This window comes from Equus asinus, chromosome 24 (assembly GCF_041296235.1).
Source record: "Equus asinus isolate D_3611 breed Donkey chromosome 24, EquAss-T2T_v2, whole genome shotgun sequence".
In the NCBI taxonomy this organism is placed as follows: domain Eukaryota; kingdom Metazoa; phylum Chordata; class Mammalia; order Perissodactyla; family Equidae; genus Equus; species Equus asinus.
The window spans coordinates 50,730,569-50,748,680 of NC_091813.1; the positions used below are offsets into that span (position 1 = coordinate 50,730,569).

An 18,112-nucleotide genomic window follows, 5' to 3' on the forward strand; every position below is an offset into this window, starting at 1 on the left:
GCAGGGGAGAGAGTGGGGAGGGATTCAGGTGGTTGGCATCAATGAATGAGAATACCTGTGGGGTGAGAGCTGGTGAAATCTGCAGGGGGTTCATTGAGGCTATGTGGGCCTTTAGTTTCTTCAGTGGCAAAATCTGCTGTGTTTGTGTGCAGATCAAGTCACTGTGGACTGAGATTGCTCCTGCTGCATGGCTGCTATTGGTAGCCTTTGCTTTTCTTCCTTATTTCCAGCTGTCTCTGTATGTCTCAGCTTTGCCGGTCTGAATAGGGTAAAACAAAAGCAGCACCTTCACGCAGTGTCCAAAAGGCTGGGGAGCTGATCGCTCACCCCACTGTTCCTTTCCTGGCAAGGAGAACTCTTTCTAGCTGAGAAGGTCCCTCTTGGTGCTGAGCAATGCCGGCTGGGGGATGAGATGATGTACACAAAATGAAGCTGTCTTCATCTCTTCTTGTGTAATTATTCTCAGGTTTTTTGTTCCACTGTGTCCCAAAATTTCTTGAGTGGACTCCAGAGCTCTCCCAGAGCTGTTTTTTTTTCATAGATACCTAATTGTTGATCTTCTTGGTAGGGCAGAGGCTGGGCACTCCGTCACCATGTTGGTCTCACCTATCGTTTTCTGCTCCAGTTAGGCCACAGATACCCTCATCTTTGTCTGAGACCCCACTCCTTTCTCTTCAGGACAATGTGGACTAGGGCTCACTCAACCTAATTTCAACTGTTTTCTGAAGGTTCCCTAGTAGTTTCCTTTGTTCATGTTTAAATGATTTTGGAAGTCTGGAAGGGAGACTTCTAATAAATACACCCATTTATTTTCATCTCAGTAAAATGAAAGTATTGTGAGACTCCACTTTGATGAGTTCTCTCAACTACTCTGTTTCCACTCAGTTGAAGACATCTGAAGGTGAGAATCAGTCCTAGACTGAGGGCAACCAGTCTACACACAACATTAAACAGGCTCAAAAATAGGGCTGTAACTACAGCTGCAGCTCCATCAAGTCGCCAGCTGGCACGTCCTGGCACAGTGAAATCTAGCCTCGTCTGTTTTGCAACAACAGCTCATTGTTCTTTAATACATTTTAACTTGAATAAGTTAAATTGCCTTCAATATCTGAAAGCACCCTCTGCTGTCAGGATTGGTGTTGAAATCTTCCAGACCACATAGTGGATGGAAGATAGTTCTCTTGATAACTATCTGGAGAGTCTCCGGAGAGGATTCTAACCCCATGACCACTGCTTCCCTTATTCCACCCACCTCTGAACAGCAAGAGGTTCAATTAGGTCAGTGAAACACTGCCCTGCAGACTGGAATGAACTGAAGGCACATACGATTTATCTACTGGATTTTCTAAGATATGACACACGCCCAAGGAATGGGGTGGGCTCAGAAATGTTTTTTTTTAAGTTCTTCCAGTAATTTTGGTGAATATCCAGGCTTTGGAACCATGGCTCAGAGCAATCAAGAGAAGTGTAGTTTCTTCTCCCATCCTGGGAACGTTACGCTATGTCTAGAGCTGTGCCGTCCAATGTGGTAGACGGTAGCCACTAGCTAAATGTGGCTATTGAGCACTTGAAGTGTGTATGGCTACTCAAGATTCCAAAGATGTGTTGAAATAATATTTTGGACATACTGGGTTAAATAAAGATATTATAAAATCTTATTTCACCTGTTTCTTTTTACATATTTAACGTATCTACTAAACATTTCAAATTACATATGTGGCTTGCGTTATATTTCTACGGGGCAGTTCTGATCTAGAAGGCATCTGTTCCACAGCTCGCAAACTTTGAATCATAAAATTCTAAAGTTCAAGGAATCTCGTAGATGATACAATCCTTTCGTTTCATAAATGAGGAAATTGGCATCCAGTTGGGTGAGGTGACTTTTTCATGTCACCCAAGTTGGTGGCAGAGCCAGGATGTCTCTGAATCCCACATCTCTGGATCCTCATCCAGAGCTAGCTTCTCCCTCCCATGCCGCCTATGTTTGGCTGCAGTAGCCACATTGAGTGTTTCAGGGTTCCCACAATTCTGGGGCATGGAAAGGCTCACCACTCGCAGGCCTTGCTGTGGTCTCTGCTCACCAGATCCTGTGATTCATTACTAAAGAGCCATGTTTGGGCCTTAAGTCGATGTCTCCCCTTTTCACCATCTCATATTAATTACTAGTTTTGACTCCACACGGAGCTGTGGTTTTAGTGAGGTCTTAGTATCTTTCCAAAGTGGGGCTCAAAAAAAACACAAAAACCTTCCAGCTAATTGAGAAGTGTGAACCTTTGAAATTCGTTAATAACTTTTCTCCCCAATGTTTACTACATCCTGGTTTTCTCTGGCTCCACAAAACAATGTTTCTTCTCCTCTACTAGTTTGCTCTTCCGAAGGATCAAGTCCTGATGGTTGGTGAGCCACTCCCTGGCTCCTGCCCTTTAGCCATAAAAACGAGTAATTTTCTTTTTTACATGGCATCAGCAGAACCTTGCTTTTTTAAGACATTTTTTAAAGCCCAAAAATATTTTTCCTTCTTGCTCATCCTTTAATAAATGATTTGAGAATTTTAAGAAAATAGTGTTATTTGTAGCACCCAAAATATTTCTAGAATCCCTCCCCATGAATAGAAATATTTGCTGCTCCAAATGGTGCATTCCAGCGACCTGCTTTCCTGGATGATTGCAAGCCTGTTGAGATCCATGTATGTACATGTCCCAAAACGTTTGAAAATCTGTCTGTGTCTGTGTGTCAAAGTCAGTAAAGACACAGAGAAATGCCTGGCTGATGTCTTTGCATTTTGATGTATATCGTTTTGGATTCCTTAGGTTTAAGCTGAGCTGTCAAGTATAGAATTTATAGAGAGTAATTAACCCAAGTCACGGATAAATTAAAATGCCCCAGGCACATAAGAGTGTGAATAAATCTGGTTTTAGGGTTTCTTAGGACTAGGTCACAAAATGCTTTCCAATTTCAGTCCTTTATTGTCTAGTGGAATCTTCACTGCTGGCAGAAGACAAGCAGGTCCTCTTTGCCTAGCTCCAAAACGCTGTACCTAATGCTGCAAAAATTTCTAATCATGGCCCTCTTTCCCTCATCACTTATGGGTGTCTTTTACTGCTGCTGATTCTTTCTGACCACGGAGAAATTCACTCTGTGAAAAGAAATAAAAATAATAATCAATAGAGGACATGTTTAGAGATCAGAGTACCAACACCATTTACGATAGCAGACTGCAGCCTGTCTGGTGTGTGCACACTACCATACAATTGTTTATATATGGAGGAGGTGAGAAGAGTTTATAAAAGTCTCTAGCTTTGTTGAGGGGGGCAGTTATTCTTTAGTTATTAAAACCTGAGATGAGGTAGTGAGAGAATATGGTGGGTGTGGTCTGGGATGTGCTGTCTTTGGAAGGATCCTCCCCAGTGACAGGAACTGATGACTGATGGTCATCCAGGTGGACCTTCTCATGGATGAGCTGATGGCTTCCAGGCTGTGGGGAACCTCTGGTGCCTTACAGGTCTAACAATTGTGAAATTTCTTGGTGTGCCTCATAAACACATGATCTTCCTGTCAGAAGATCTCTGTGACCCTTGAGGAAATCTTAAAGATAGTGTGTGGCTTTAAACCTTATCTATTTACTACTGTTTCCTTCTTCTCCTGCCAGTATCAGTGGGCTTCTAAATGCCACAAAGTGTTCGTTTTTAAGCAAAGTTATCTCTACTTCTTGTTTGGCTAAAGCATCAAGGCATCTTCTTATGCATTTTAACAGTCAGATTTATGCAGATTACAAAGAGTTCAGAAGCCACTGTTTCAGTTTCCTATTTCTTAGAAGTCTATGCCCTTAAACTTTGAAAGTAAACACGAACAATACTTTTCTGTACATACATGATAACTCCAGTGCAATGTTTATAAACTGCAAGTTGCAATCTATTAGTGGGTTTTGAAATCTATCTAGTCAATCAAAATCTTTCTTTTTTAATGAAATAGACTAAAATGAAAAATATAAACATTGATTTCTGAAACTTTGTTTTATACGTATCTATCTTTATCATCTATCAATCATCTATTATTATCTATCAATATAAATTTTTAGTTAAAAAAAAAGGTTTGAAGAAAATTTGCCTTAAAGGAACTGTCAGAAATAGATTATTAGACTTTGTAACAATTCTTATGAGTTTTTGGTGGACTAAATAGGGAACACTTCCTATACGTTTGCATATGGGATGACGTCCTTCTTTCACAACTTCCTTCTCCCACAATTCCCGTATTGTTTGTATGTGTGTGTGTGTTTTGCTTTTCAAAACCGTAGAGACATTAAAAAAGAGACAATACTGTCTTAAAGACATCTAGATAAATTATCAGACATCTTCGCCTGAATGGATCCAAGCTCCCTCGGCCAGACTTGGCTCATGTTCCTCCTCACAGATGCCATCCAGCAGAAGAAGCAGGTAGAATGTCAGCTCCTCCAAGGCTTTGCCTTGCTGGGCAGTGACTGTCATGGTGCATTAAATGAAGGGGTTTGTGGAAGAATTTGGGCACTTGTTCAAACTCTGTCTTCATGAGTCTCATCTCAAGCATGTACTTCGAGATCAGTAGCCAATGAGACTTATTTATACTTCTGAGCGGTAGGAACAGCAAACCAGAAACTGAAATTTAAAGTGAAAACTTTATAATTATATATAAAGCAGAGCATAATTTCTAAAGGAGAAGTTATCATGAGAAATATTGCTTCCCGATACAATTCTGACCCGTCAATCACTGACTCCGGATGTAGAATCTGGCACTTCTTTGCCGACCCACTAATTAAACTGTCATTCATCATCTCGGTGTTGAAGCAACAAAAGTCACCTATAAAGATGGAGGCCAAAAATAATTTATATTTTCTGATTTGTCCTTCATTAGAACTATTCTGCTCATTGGGGAAAGGAAGACACGGACACATTCTGCTATCAGTTCCTGGTAAAGCTGGCAAATAAGACTTTCTTATATATTGCTGAACTAAGAAAATACTTACAGTTCTAACTGACAATGTTTCTTTCAATAAAAACAAAAAAAATTATATTTAGAATGGTATTTTAGCAATTTCTTCACTGAAAGTGAACAGTATATTTTACCCAGTTTCTCAGTAATAAAACACAATTTAACAATAACCATTTTTATCAGAATTTTATGGATTTCAGTAGTTGTTGTCAACCATCATGATCAAATTTGAAAGTATTTTTCTTCCTATTTGTAATTTTAGCTCAGCTACTATAGTTTTATGTCTTATTTCCTACAGATAGCAAATACCATTTTAATATTAGTGACGTTCAGAAGCTTCTTGGCTTTCAGAGAATGACATCTGACAGATTGGGGACATATGAAGGTTAGTACTATTCTGTCACACTCAGAATAGAAACTCTGTAATACAAATCTTTCGTTTCAATACAGCATATATAACAGGTGATGTGGTTAAGTGGTAACAGCTGGGAGTTTCACAATATTATTACAAATCAGAATTCCATAATACTTCCTTTTCTCTTCCAGCATTTGTTAATCTCAGTTCACCTATGGTTCGAAGTGTTATGTAGCTCACTTTTCTTGTCAAATGAGATCCGTTGACTTCTGAGGCAACATCTCTTAGGTTAACTTGCTAGGCCGTGGTCATTCTTAGTGGCATCCAAGAAAAGCAAAATTCATATGGGAGCATTGTTTTGAAACAATTCCCCACCAAATTATGTTTTACTTATTAACTTGCTTACAGAGAAAGAATATTGATCAGAGAAGGAAGTCAGATCTTGACATGTGTTCTAATGTTTCATTTGCAATTTGCCTGGTAATGGTTACTTGCTGAAAATGTGGAAAATATCTGAAAGCTAGTTTTTGGACTTGTTAATAAAGGTGACACCATTATCCCCCTTTTTAATAGAGCATAGATTTTTTGAGTGGATGTACCAATTTGATGTTAACTCCTCAGTCACTTTGTGACCGTTAGTATAGATATTTAACAAGTCCACATGTTTGAAAACGTTGCCACCTTGGCCTCATCAGAACAGTTCTAATTAAACCAAGTGCTCGAATACCATTCTTAAGAACTCTCCCAGGACTATTAAGAAGATTGTTAGTTTTGATTCATTAGTTACTTGTTCCTCTCTGACAAGTTTGAAGTTTTCAAATGTTCATGTGCCTGAGAGAAAAAAGAAAAAATATCAGGGGATTGTGTTTTCCACTTTCATGTGCTAACTTCTGTGCTGATAGTATTACAATTAAATTTGCTTGTCAGAGCTCTGATAATTTATTTTAAAAATGCCATTTTTCTACAATTATTATTGTAAATTTTGGGGAAAATGGCCTCTACAATTTTTATCCTAGAGTCATTTACACGCTGGTATCGAAAGAGATTTTAAAGTTATATAATTCTGAATGTAAGTTTTAATACTGAGAAATACTCATGATTCCTTTATTTATTTGGAAGAATGAACATTTTGGGGATTTACAAAATAATCACATTATGTTTGTTTTTTAGAATTATCCCTGGACTCCACATTTGCTCAATTCTTTTAAAATATCTTGTGAGCCTCTGGCTACTATCCAAACACTCGTTCAGATTTATATGGTGGAAAGACACTAACGATCAAATAAATCATTGATTTTTATGAAGAATAAAGCACCATATATCTAGCAAATGTACCATCAAAATTGTAGTTCTCAAAAAAATTCTGTTTAATGTATTGTACCATCTAGTGATTAATGAAAAGGGACTAACAAATGTGTTTGTATCTGAAACTACAAACTAGAAAGAGCTATCTTATCACTTTCCTTTTGATATATATCTAGATTATGTATATTATATTACATACATTATATATATGCCATTATATTAAAATATATACCATATTAGGACTGAAAAAACTCTTAGAGATCTTCTACCCCGGTGGTTCTCAGATTGGATGCCCTTGCAGAGCTTTAAAACTTGCTTAGAGTGAGCATCTTGTAACAAATAGAAATCTCTGGGATTGGGCCTTAGCCATCCAAGGTTTGAAAATCCCCCAGTGATGCAGTGTGTGACCTAGCATAAGAAGAAGTGCCTAGGCCAGTGATCTTCAAACTTGACTATGCATAAGAACCACGTGTAGAGTTTGTTAAAACATAGATTCCTGGTCCTTACTGCCAGAGAATCTAATTCAATAGATCTGGGCTTGGGTCTGAAATTTTTCAGAATACCAAGTGCTGTGGACTTAATTGTGTCCCCCACTGACAACGCTCCCACCCCACAAATTCATATGTGAAGCTTTAACCCGCAGTGTGACTGTATTTGGAAATGGGGCTTTTAGGAGGGAAAGTTACATGAGGTCATAAGGTGGGTTCATAATTCGATAGGACTGGTGGCCTTATAAGAAGAGGAAGAGAGAGAGAGGGAGAGATTTATTTCTTTATGTGTACATGCACCAAGGAAAGGCCATGTGAGGATGCAATGAGAAAACAGGAAGAGAGCTCTCACCAGACACTGAATCAGCCAGCACCTTGATCTTGGACTTTCCAGCCTCTAGAACCATGAGAAATAAATTTCTGTTGTTTAAACCTCCCAGTCTATGGTATTTTGTTGTGGCAGTCCGAGCTGACTAATATACCAAGTAATGCTGATGCTGGTGGTCCATGAACCGCATTTTGAGTACCACTAGTCTAGGCCACATCCTCCAGAAACTCTGTTTTAATTTGTCTGAGGGTAATGCAGAGCATTATTATTTCTTCACATTTCCTGGGTGATTCTAATGTATAACCAGGATTGAGAACCACAGATCAAGGCCAGTTTCTTCAACTTATATCCAAGAATGCTGAGATTCAAAGAGGGTAAGTGGTTTGCCCTAGTTATCATGTATGCTATTGTTGAATTTTCCAAATTCATAGGAGAAAAAAAGGAAACAATTTCTTCTGGGGTCACACTGCTGGTATGAAAGACTTAGTCCTAGAACCCAGCACTCTGTATTTCTGGTACTAACTCATTCATTTCCTCCCAAACAACATTAAAATTTGTTTAATTCAGACAGATGCATTTTAAGTGACTTTTCTATTATGCTGCAATCCAAGAATGTTGATTCCGTGTTCTGTCTGCTTCATAATGGTTGCTATTTGTTGCAACATGCTTAATGACTGATCAGAAAGTGAGCTTTTATCTATATATGTGGCTGATCTTCACATTGTAATATTAATCTGCCTACAATGAACACAAGCACTGCTATCCAGCATTATCCTTCTTGTTTAACAGCAGAAAACTTAGGAAATTGATTCATGCAATAAAAAGATGAGAATTTGTTAAGACTTTTGAATGCCTTAAAAATCCCAGCTATAGTAAGGATAAATGACTCAAGATGGATAAAAGTTTATGAAGATTTCACCTCAAGGACAGGAGATTGGTTAGGTAGCACTTGTAAGTACATGGTGATGAGCTTTCTTTGCTCATAGGCCATTTGAAAATTATAGATAACACACACTATCAAGTTTAACAGTGCTAAACAAAAGCTGCCATCCCATTTACATTTTGAGTAGATAGTTGATTTCCTCCAAAAATAAAGTTTGTTTCTTCTACGCATTGATGTTTTGTTAATGAAAAGAACACATCTTTATATTTTTTTATGAATTGCCACCACAGTTCATATAAAAGATGTAAACCTCAAAAGGAGAAGTTAGCGGCACATCCTTGGCCAATGATGCAGCATGGGGAAGTGGGAAAAAGGAAGTTTGGCTAGGAACTGGGAAGCTTGACTTCTCTTACCTCTACCAGTAATTAGCAGCAGGAACGGAAACAATCACCACCTATGTTAAACTTGGTTTCTTTGTAAAAAGAAAGGGTTGGCAAATAATTATTCTAAATTTCCGTCTACCTTTCTTGCATAGATGATAGGTGCTTCTAAGGAGTGTTGTTTTTCTGTTAGACTGTAGCTGGGCTTTTAAATTGTTATTTTAGCATTTTTTAAAAACAACAGTGTTTTCCATTTGGCCACAAAGAGTAAAAATGGCCACCAAAAATGGCATTATTTTTAAAAAATCATAAAAATTAAAACACTGAAGACGAAACAGTATGTATTCTTTGGAATTAGGTTAGAAAAAGATATAGAACAATGTCATTGGATTACGTACTTAGGTTAACACCCCAGCAAACTGTCAATTATTTCTCATATAAAAGACACTGTAAATGCAAAACAGCGAAGATTTTCTCTGCTTGATACAGTTAATCTCATCAGCAGCAGAAGAAATGTGAATAGCCTGGTTGTTAAATGTTTTATGGGAATTCATTATTTATAATACTTAGGCAGAAGAAATTTGAAGTGAAATATTAGCTACAGTCTAAAAGCAACTTTTGAGCTCAGCTCATACCGAAATCAAGTATTACCTCCCCAAACTGCATATTCAACAAAAATACTTATAAATAAATATATTAGTGAACTGGTGTAAATGAAAACCAATCTTCACAATATTTTATATAATATTAAACAAGTACAAACGTGGCAAATAAACATATTGTCTAAGTCAAATGCATCATTTGGTTCCAGTGCCGGTTTAGTAAGATTCCTGTAGAACGCTGGTTCCCAAACAGTCTGTATTGGCATCACAGGGATTTAAACACCCTCATCATTATTCTTTGTTTGGTGCAGGCTACAACCTGGGCATCAGAAGTTTTAAAGGCTCTTCAGATTGTTTGAGTGTGTGGGAAAGTTTGGGAACCACTGCAACGGAGCATTGGTTCTAACTCAGGCTGCAGCCTGGAACCATCTGGTAACTCTAAAAGCATATGGAGCACCTGGGCTTCATCCTAGAAAGAACTGAATGAGAATTTCTGAGAGTGGGCCTGAGCATTGGTGTGTTTTAGGTCTCCCCCAGCTAATGCTAACATGCAGCCAGGGGTCAGCATTACTGCTACAGAACATTGCCGGAGCAGCTCCTTATAGCCTCCTGAATGTGTTACCATAACATCCCATAAGGCTAGGCTTCCAAACTAGTGCACACCTGGTGTAATCTCAACTACTTTTAGCGGGGTTGTGAGTGAGCGGGGTGCATGAAGAAAGAGGTTGGGCTATCTCTCGGAATAACAGAGCATTACAGCACATCGACATTGGGTGGATAACTGGGCCATGAACCGGTCCTCAGAACCTTCTTAACACAATTCTTCCCTAACTGCACTTTTATGGAAAAAGCCAGAATTTGGTAAAGAGAGGAGGATTAAGTACTATCCAAGCACCTGTTACAAGGACTCACCAAATTAAAACAAGCTTCAACAAACATTCATTTTCTGAACTCCTCAGTGATGTCCACAGTTTCTTACAGTTCTCAAAAGCCATGTTTAAGAAAAATATTAAATGCTTAAACTCCTTTTGGTCCATTTTGTAACTCTGAGAAAAAGAGCAAACTCCTAATTTCATTCATTTATGTGGCAAATATCAATAATCATTTTTGTAATTTCACAGAATAGTGCTGTAATTTGGTAGGTGTATGGGACATCTTGGATGGTTTAAAATAAATCAGGAGGTGATATAAAAATCAGCCACTTCAAAAGTCAATCGAGAGTGAATGGAGAATAACTTTTGTCTGAGGCCAGGACACTCAGCCTATAAGTGGGGCTAAATTTAAATATGAAAAGGCTGAGTGGTTCAGTGCAAAGGGCCTAGATTTGATATCAGAAAACTTAATCATATGTAGTCTGAGCCATGTGTATCTTGGGGAAATTCACTTCAACTTTCTGAGCCTGTTTCCTCCTGAGTCAAATGAGCATGCTAATGCCGACATGAGTGCCTGTGAGATAAAATGAGACATATGGAAGTGCCTGGCCTACTTAATGGTCTGCTGGAAGACTGAGAGGCCAGGAAATATGTACCTCAAGAAGAATTACGTATAAAAGCCTCCAGCGGTGACGGAGGGCAGAGGGAGTGCAATTCAGTTACGAAGAAGGTAGGTAAGTGTTTCTTTTTGTTTTAATGATGAAAACTACATTCAGGAAGCTTGAGTCATCTGGAGATGAAGCAGTAGCAGCAGAACAGTCTAGATAATGGGGGGGAGGAGCAGGCTGCTGCTAGAAAAGCCAGGGAGGTGGCGGGCCTGGGTGAGGGAGGTTGGAGAAACATGCGGTGGATGTGTGGTCAGGACTGAACGCTCAGGAGTGGAGGAGGAGGCTGAAGGAGTTTATCACTGAATAAGTAAGTACAAGTCTAGGGCATCGGGCTTGAGCAAGCCCAAATGATCATACTTCTTCAGTAACTCAAGGATGAATCTTTTCGGTGTAGGATAAGGCAGTTTTACAAATAGACTAATTTGGCCTGAGAGAGGAAAAAAAAGCACTTGATCAAATTAAATTGTACAATTGTACAATTAAATTGCACAATTGGATTGAAGTAATTGTACAGTCATGGACCCACTGGCTGGGTAGTAAAATCTAAAAGGGAAATTTGAGTTTAATTTAATGAATTAAACTAAACAAGAGAATAGAAACCATGAACGTATAACAGCCCTATGAGATTGGGGTCTGTTAAGCTAGAGCCAAGGATAAACTAAAGACAGCAAAAAACCTATACATTTTTGTTTTGTTTTGTTCACACAAGAAGAACATAAAAGGGATGCTCCTACTTGAGACAAACCAGAACTAATTCTCTTTTATTCTTCTCTATCATGAAAAAATATCCATTCAACTGAAAGAGTAAAACGAACTTTGCAAGAGTTCATTGAAAACTAAGATAGGTGAAGCGCTTGTGTAAGAAAATACCCTAGCTCTCTAAGACTTAACGTCTCTTGCCTAGAAAAATTACATCTCAGCAAGGAAAATTTACACATAAGGACTTTCATCTGAAATCAGCACACAGGGAGAGGAACACTAAGGGGCTGGAGATGGACAAAGGGAGTTCCAGTTTTCAAAAAAGAATCAGCTGGATTCCTGAAACCAAGACAAGGGGATTTTCACAGATCCTGAGCAAAATTCATAAACCTATTGTTAAAGTACTATCTGTGTACTTAGAAAAGGAAGAAATTCAGAAGTTAAGAATCCACAAAGCAGTCATTTACACTTTTTGGACAATGTTGCTACACTGGTAGGGCAAGGACATCAAACAGACAAGGCACATCTGGTGTTTAGGGCTGTATCTGGGAGGAGGGGGTCACCTTTTCCTAAGCCCTCAGACTGGGTTAGGGTGGTGTACCTTTTTCCAATTTCTACAAAGATGCCTGCATCCAGGCATATTAGCTGCTGCTCTGGGACAAGGAAAGAAAATATGACTAAGTGACACGTGGGTCCTCAAGTGATGAGAATATTCATCAACAGTGTGCTAATTCAGTGTCAGTTGGCAGTGGAAGGCACCTGAGAATGAGAACTTGAACGACGACATGGCATACAGACCAAATTAGCAGAAGACATGAACTTGGGAGGTAGAACTACTCAGTTACATCAATGATATCCAACATGTTGACAAGCTAAAAGAAGAGGCCTAACTTAGCACAATAAAATTCAATAGAGGGGCCGACCCAGTGGCACAGCAAAGTGTGCACATTCCATTTCAGCGGCCTGGGGTTTGCCAGTTCAGATCCTGGGTGCAGACATGGCACTGCTTGGCAAGCCATGCTGTGGCAGGTGTCCCACATATAAAGTAGAGGAAGATGGGCACAGATGTTAGCTCAGGGCCTGTCTTCCTCAGCAAAAAGAGGAGGATTGGCAGCAGATGTTAGCTCAGCATTAATCTTCCTCAAAAAAAAAATCCAATAGAATCACATGTTAAATGCTGAACACCAACTGTAATGAAGGTAGGTTGGGAAGGCGTGTTTGGGAGCAGTTGTTAAAAAGACTTTACTGCTTCCGAGTTTCAATAGATTCTAACACAGGAGTCAGTAGGGTAGTATTGCTGCCATAATAGCTCCCAGGATTTACTTGGGAAATACTGTAATTAGAACAAAGCCAGTGAACATCTTTTTACTCTGTGTTATTTGGATGAAACCTTGAATTCAATTACTGTGATCAGATTTCGAGAGGGATGATGGCAAAGTAAACCACCTTCCAAGGACTTTCAGAAAGGATGAGGAAAAGCTGATGGAACAGGTAGGTATCCAGCAAACTGAAGCACTCTTCTGTGGAATCAAGGCTAGATGCATACTGGAAGACTCCAGAGGTCAGAACTGCAGATCTTTCTTCTTTTTCTTTTGCTGAGGAAGATTAGCCCTGAGCTAGCATCTGTTGCCAGTCTTCCTTTTTCTTTTTTTTTTTTGCTTGAGGAAGATTAGCCCTGAGCTGCTAACATCTGTGCCAAACTTCCTCTATTTTATCTGTGGTCACTGCCACAGCATGGTTGATGAACGCTGCAGGTCTGAGCACCTGGGATATGAACCTGCAAACCCAGGCCGCATAAGCAGAGTGTGCCAAACTGAACCACTGGGCCAAGGGGCCAGCCCCTAGAACTGCAGATCTTTGAGGCTTACTGTATGGGGGCCCTTAGCAAGAGGTGGATGTTATCCAGAAGCAGATTTCTAGGTTGGTTGAAGCCAAAACTGAGGGTGAAGGGAAGCAAATGACAATGGGTACTGTCTCTTTTGAAGAGCTTTCAGTCCTGGTTGCACATTATGATCCCCCAGGAAGAAACTGTAAAATGCTGATGCTTAGACTCTAGCCCAGAGATTCTGATTTATTGATCCTGTGTGGGGCCCCTATTAAAAAAGTATTTTTTCAAAGTTCCCCTGCTGATGTAATGTTCTAGGTTGGAGAATCACTGAGCTAGATGACTACTTGTTGGGAGGTAAAATAAATCAAACCAGGTGCTCTTTCTAAAGTCTCTTCCAAATTTGAGAAGATAAATGGAAATTAATACTTACGGGTTACATACTACAGGAAGGCACTTTTACAAGTAATCCTCTCTAGTAATTGAATTAATACATGTAAATCCCTTAGCACAGTGTCTGGCATGCAGTAACTCTCAAATATTAGCTATTTTTATTGTATCCTCTATAACTGTTCAATGGAGGTATTGCATTTCTACATTATAGATGGGGAAACTGAGGCTCTAAAGCTAGTTTTCCAAGGCCCCTAGCAGTAAATTGCAAAATAAGGATTTAAAGCGGATTAAAGGGAGTTCTAAACTCTAGAGCCCCCGCCCCTCTCCTCCACAGGCCACCTCTAAAACATCTGGAATTTTACGCAATCAGTGGTTTACCTGAGTGAGCATTAAAAAAAATTAACAAAACCACTTCCTCTTGACTTGTGAGAATCTTCTCTTCAAATGCAATATCTCAAAAAGAGAAGCAAAAAAGTAGACATCCACATTTTTTTCTAACGCTGTCTGATGGAAACTCCTCTGCAGGTCTTGAGAACCTCTGAGGACAAGGGGAAATGGATGGAGGGGGGCCTTTAGAACTCAGACAAGGCACTTTGAAGGAAATGGAGAAATGCCCTGCTCTCAGGTAAAACATCTCCACTTCCAAGGAGTGGGTAAACATCTGTCACTGCTGTACCAGCGAGCTTTGGTAGATTAATTACACGCTAACACGGAGGGTGGCCAAGTTAGCCCTCAGATGATGGCCCTGGTCACATCCAACACCTCCCTGGAGCCAGGTTGGACCCGGCTGTGTGCAGTGGCTGCTTTAAGAGAATGGCGGGAACTTTTCCAAGGCGGCTGTGACTACTAAGGTTGCAGATTCTCCACCTGAAGAGCTCAAACGGATGAGGGTTCTCTTCCCTCCCCGTCTCCAGCCCATCCACACAGACCTAGGAGATAAGGTAAATGAAATTTCTTCTTGTAAACTGCATACATCAAATGCTCTGCTCCCGACTCTTTCCCTTTGATGATTAAAATACATTCAGTTTTCAGGATTTGGTGCCTTTGTATTTCGTTAGTACAGCTGAGGCTAGAACTGCTTCTAAATAGGTGATTTCCTCCTTTCTCTCTGAGAAGAGAGTAAAACCGAATGTGGGAGAAAAGGAGGAGTAACTACTTTGGAGAAGACGAGGGGAGAGGGTAACAGCCTCGCTACTAAGGTTCTCCACGTTTTCCTCGATTTCCTTTCCCGGGCTATCCCAAAGCATCAGCTCCTCCCCCTTGGCCTCTAAAAGTATCTTTCGGTTGGGGGCGATTCCAGAGTCGACCCCGAAGCGTGTGGGTCACCAGAAACTAGAGCGAGCTAGAGCTAAAGAGGCCTGGCAGGACAGGGGTGCATGGAGTCGGGGCCCGAGGGGAGGCTAGGGCCGAACGCAGCTCCGAGCCGCGAGTCCCGGGAGAGGAGGAGGGGAGACAGCGGGGCGGGCCAGAGGTCGGGGTCCGGCAGCGGGAGAGGGTCCCCGTTTCCCCCTCCCCATCCTCGCCTCCCCGGGCTCTGGTGACGTTGCGGTTTCCTCCTCCCTCCAGCCGAGCCTCAGCGCCCGCCGCGTCCCGCCCTCCTCCGGTTGCCCACACCCCACCCGCCCGCGCCGGCCCGGCTCGCAGTAGCGCCGCCCGAGGCTGCAGCGCGCGTCCCGCGGCGCGGCGCCCACCGGCACCCATGGCGCGGGGGGCGCGCGGAGGGCTCGGCTCCGAGGGCGCCGGGGGCCCGGGCGCCCTGCAGTGAGGGGGGCCGGGAAGGGGCTCCAGAGCCTGGGCCGAGGCTGGGGAGGCAACGCCCGAGAGGACGAAGGCGCGGCGGGGAGCGGTAAGCGGCGGGGCGCGCGGTGGGCGCCGCTCTGGGCCCCACGCGGCGCAACTTTCTTCCGGAGACTCGGCCGGGTCGCCGGCCCGGCGCGGGCGGGAGGCGGAGAGCCACGTCCCCGCCGGGTGCCGCGCCCGGGCCGGCTCGGCTGGGCTCCTGGAGGGCGCAAGGCGTGCAGCGGGACCGTGGGGGCCAGCTTTTCGTCCCTGCGCAGCCCCGGAGCGCCCAGCGAGGAGCCCGGCGCAGCGCGGGGACCCGGAGGGAGCTTTCGGGGCGTCAGGTCTGGCCGCGATTTCCCGGACAGCCCGGGGGGCTCCGGCTTCCCTCTGCCCAGCTGGGTGGAACGGCCTCACCCCCTCCTTTCCCTGCGTGTCCCCGCTGATTGCGGGGGTGGGGGTCGTGGGTGCCGATCCCGGCGCTGGCAGCCAGCCTCTGCGGCTGCGGAAGCCCGGGAAGCACATCCCGAGCGAGCCTCCCCCAGCGCCGGATTCCAGCGCCGCCTGGCTCGGCCGACGCTCGGAGAAAGTGTTGGTAAACCTCACAGCGAGGCAGCCCCTGGGGGGGTGGGGGGCGCCTGACTCACAGGCTGGGAAGCTCTGTCAGCAATGCCACATGGATGGGCTCAAGATCTGTCGCGGCTGGAATCTGGGCTAAGTTTGTGACCCGAGAACTTTCTCATTTTCATCGCTCATTTAAGGCAGCAGCCCCCACTTAGGCCGGCAGGCACTAAAGATTAAAGCCAAATCCATTGCGTAAAAGCAGGAGATGAACCTCATTTACCTGCAATTCCTTAGATCAGGAAATGACACTTTTAGTTCCTAGGGATCTTCTTGTAATAAAGTTCTTCAAAAATTTTTTCCGTTAGTCATGATTTAGAAAGTTATGCTTTATTTAATGCTACATTAAATTTGAAAGTGGACATTCTCACTTAGAAATAGTTTCAAAACAGTTTTCAATATTTTAGATTTCACATTATAGAATTTAATCTTTCAGGCATTTTCTTTTCTTCAGCTTTTTAAAATTTCACAATAAGTGATAACCTCTATGAAATATGATAAGCAGTATTTTGTAGAATATTCAGACAGTACTGCTAAAATGAGACCCCTAAAATGTTTGTAATGTGCATGGAAGAAATAAAAATACAGGATTATCTATGTGAGTATTTTTCTGTCATGTACTACTTTTTGTTTTAAGGTCACCATACAGATATAAGTTCTTTTATGAAATGTGTAGGTAAGAAGTGTTCTAGTAAAAACAGAGGAGAGTGAAGACGGAATCTGATGTCGCCATCATCTAGTGCCCCCTCTGTGTGGGTTCAGCAAAAGGAGAAAGTGCTGGTTACTTCGGAGAGATGTAGATGTGTGAGCAACTGCCCTGGCTCCTTGGAGCTGCTGAGATTGAAAGGGAGAAAACACAAGTAAGCAGCACCTGAGGGTTTGAGTTTGGGAAGCGTCCTATGTCGTTGATTGAGATATGCTGTTAGTGTCAGTTTCATCAAGTTTAGTTAATTCAATAAAAACAGTGGCCTCAAGGACATTTTTACATTCAGGTTAAAGAAATGTTGATAGTACAGTCACCACGTAAAAGGGAGTACTTGGATAAAAGAACGTGGACAAAGAAGGAAATCTGAACAGAAGATGGTATAGGCCTTTGCCCCCGAGGGGATTGCCTCCTTTCTGATCCTGCTGGGCAGAGGCTGTTGTAAATTCCTCCCTCTGAGGTTAGGAGCCTGGTTGCGGGAAGACACCTTGTCAGAGGTCAGCTAGGTTGGCCACGTGTGGTCAGGACCATCATTTGTGTGTGCATCTCCTTCAGTATTTATAGAATTAGTCCACAAATTAGCTAATACAGGGTTTCAGTGAGATTTGTGGCCTTTCCAGTCCAATGTCCTACAGCCCTGCTTTGAGAGGACTGGTGGTTATCTTCACAGATGTTGCCCTGCCTTTCCCAAGGCCTCGTTATAAAGATTTTTTAATCTCCGAAAAAGTGTTTTAAAATCATGGATGAAAATGCACTCTGCAATTAAACAATAAAGTATTTGTTTACACATTTTAATATGTTATTTGTGATAGATCAGTTTGGTGTTTATTTCTACTGCCTTGGATCACACTGTGTTGCGTGAAAGAAAATTCCATATTATGATTTCAACAAATGATTGGAGAGGAGTAAAGGAAGATAAAATATTTAAATTTGGGTTTTAATAGGTCAGTAATCTTTGTTTTCAAAAGGGGTAAAGAAACTAGTAATAAAAGACTAGCATTTTGTAGGTGTAGCATATATTGAATAGTACTTAATGATTAGCATTTTTGAGTTTTAAATGCAGTAAATATTCTTATCCTTTTTCACCCTCCCATGCCCAATAAAAAGAGAAATGTTGTTGCTATCCTGGGATGTGCTTGTGGCAGGTGTTTGAGGAGATCCAGGAACTATGTAGAGGGAACTTCATCATCATAGTGGATATTGTTATTCCATTTACTGAGAGGGTCTGGATCCTTATTCTGAAGGA

The 18,112-nt window shown here is 41.8% G+C and overlaps 1 protein-coding gene across 5 annotated transcripts in view; it reads left to right on the forward strand.

The window, feature by feature from the left end:
- Nucleotides 1-11,066: 11,066 nt before the first annotated feature.
- DSE (dermatan sulfate epimerase) overlaps nt 11,067-18,112 on the forward strand; it is a 75,233-nt gene continuing 68,187 nt past the window's right edge. The window contains exons 1-2 of one of the 5 annotated variants that reach the window (XM_044757130.2): nt 15,481-15,609; nt 16,840-17,023. The gene's annotated coding sequence lies outside the window, so the exon portion shown is untranslated. Of the gene's footprint in view, nt 11,154-14,199; nt 14,705-15,454; nt 15,610-16,839; nt 17,024-18,112 lie in introns of those variants that run through there. The other 4 variants (XM_044757132.2, XM_014866144.3, XM_044757133.2 and 1 more) reach the window with 4 other exon arrangements.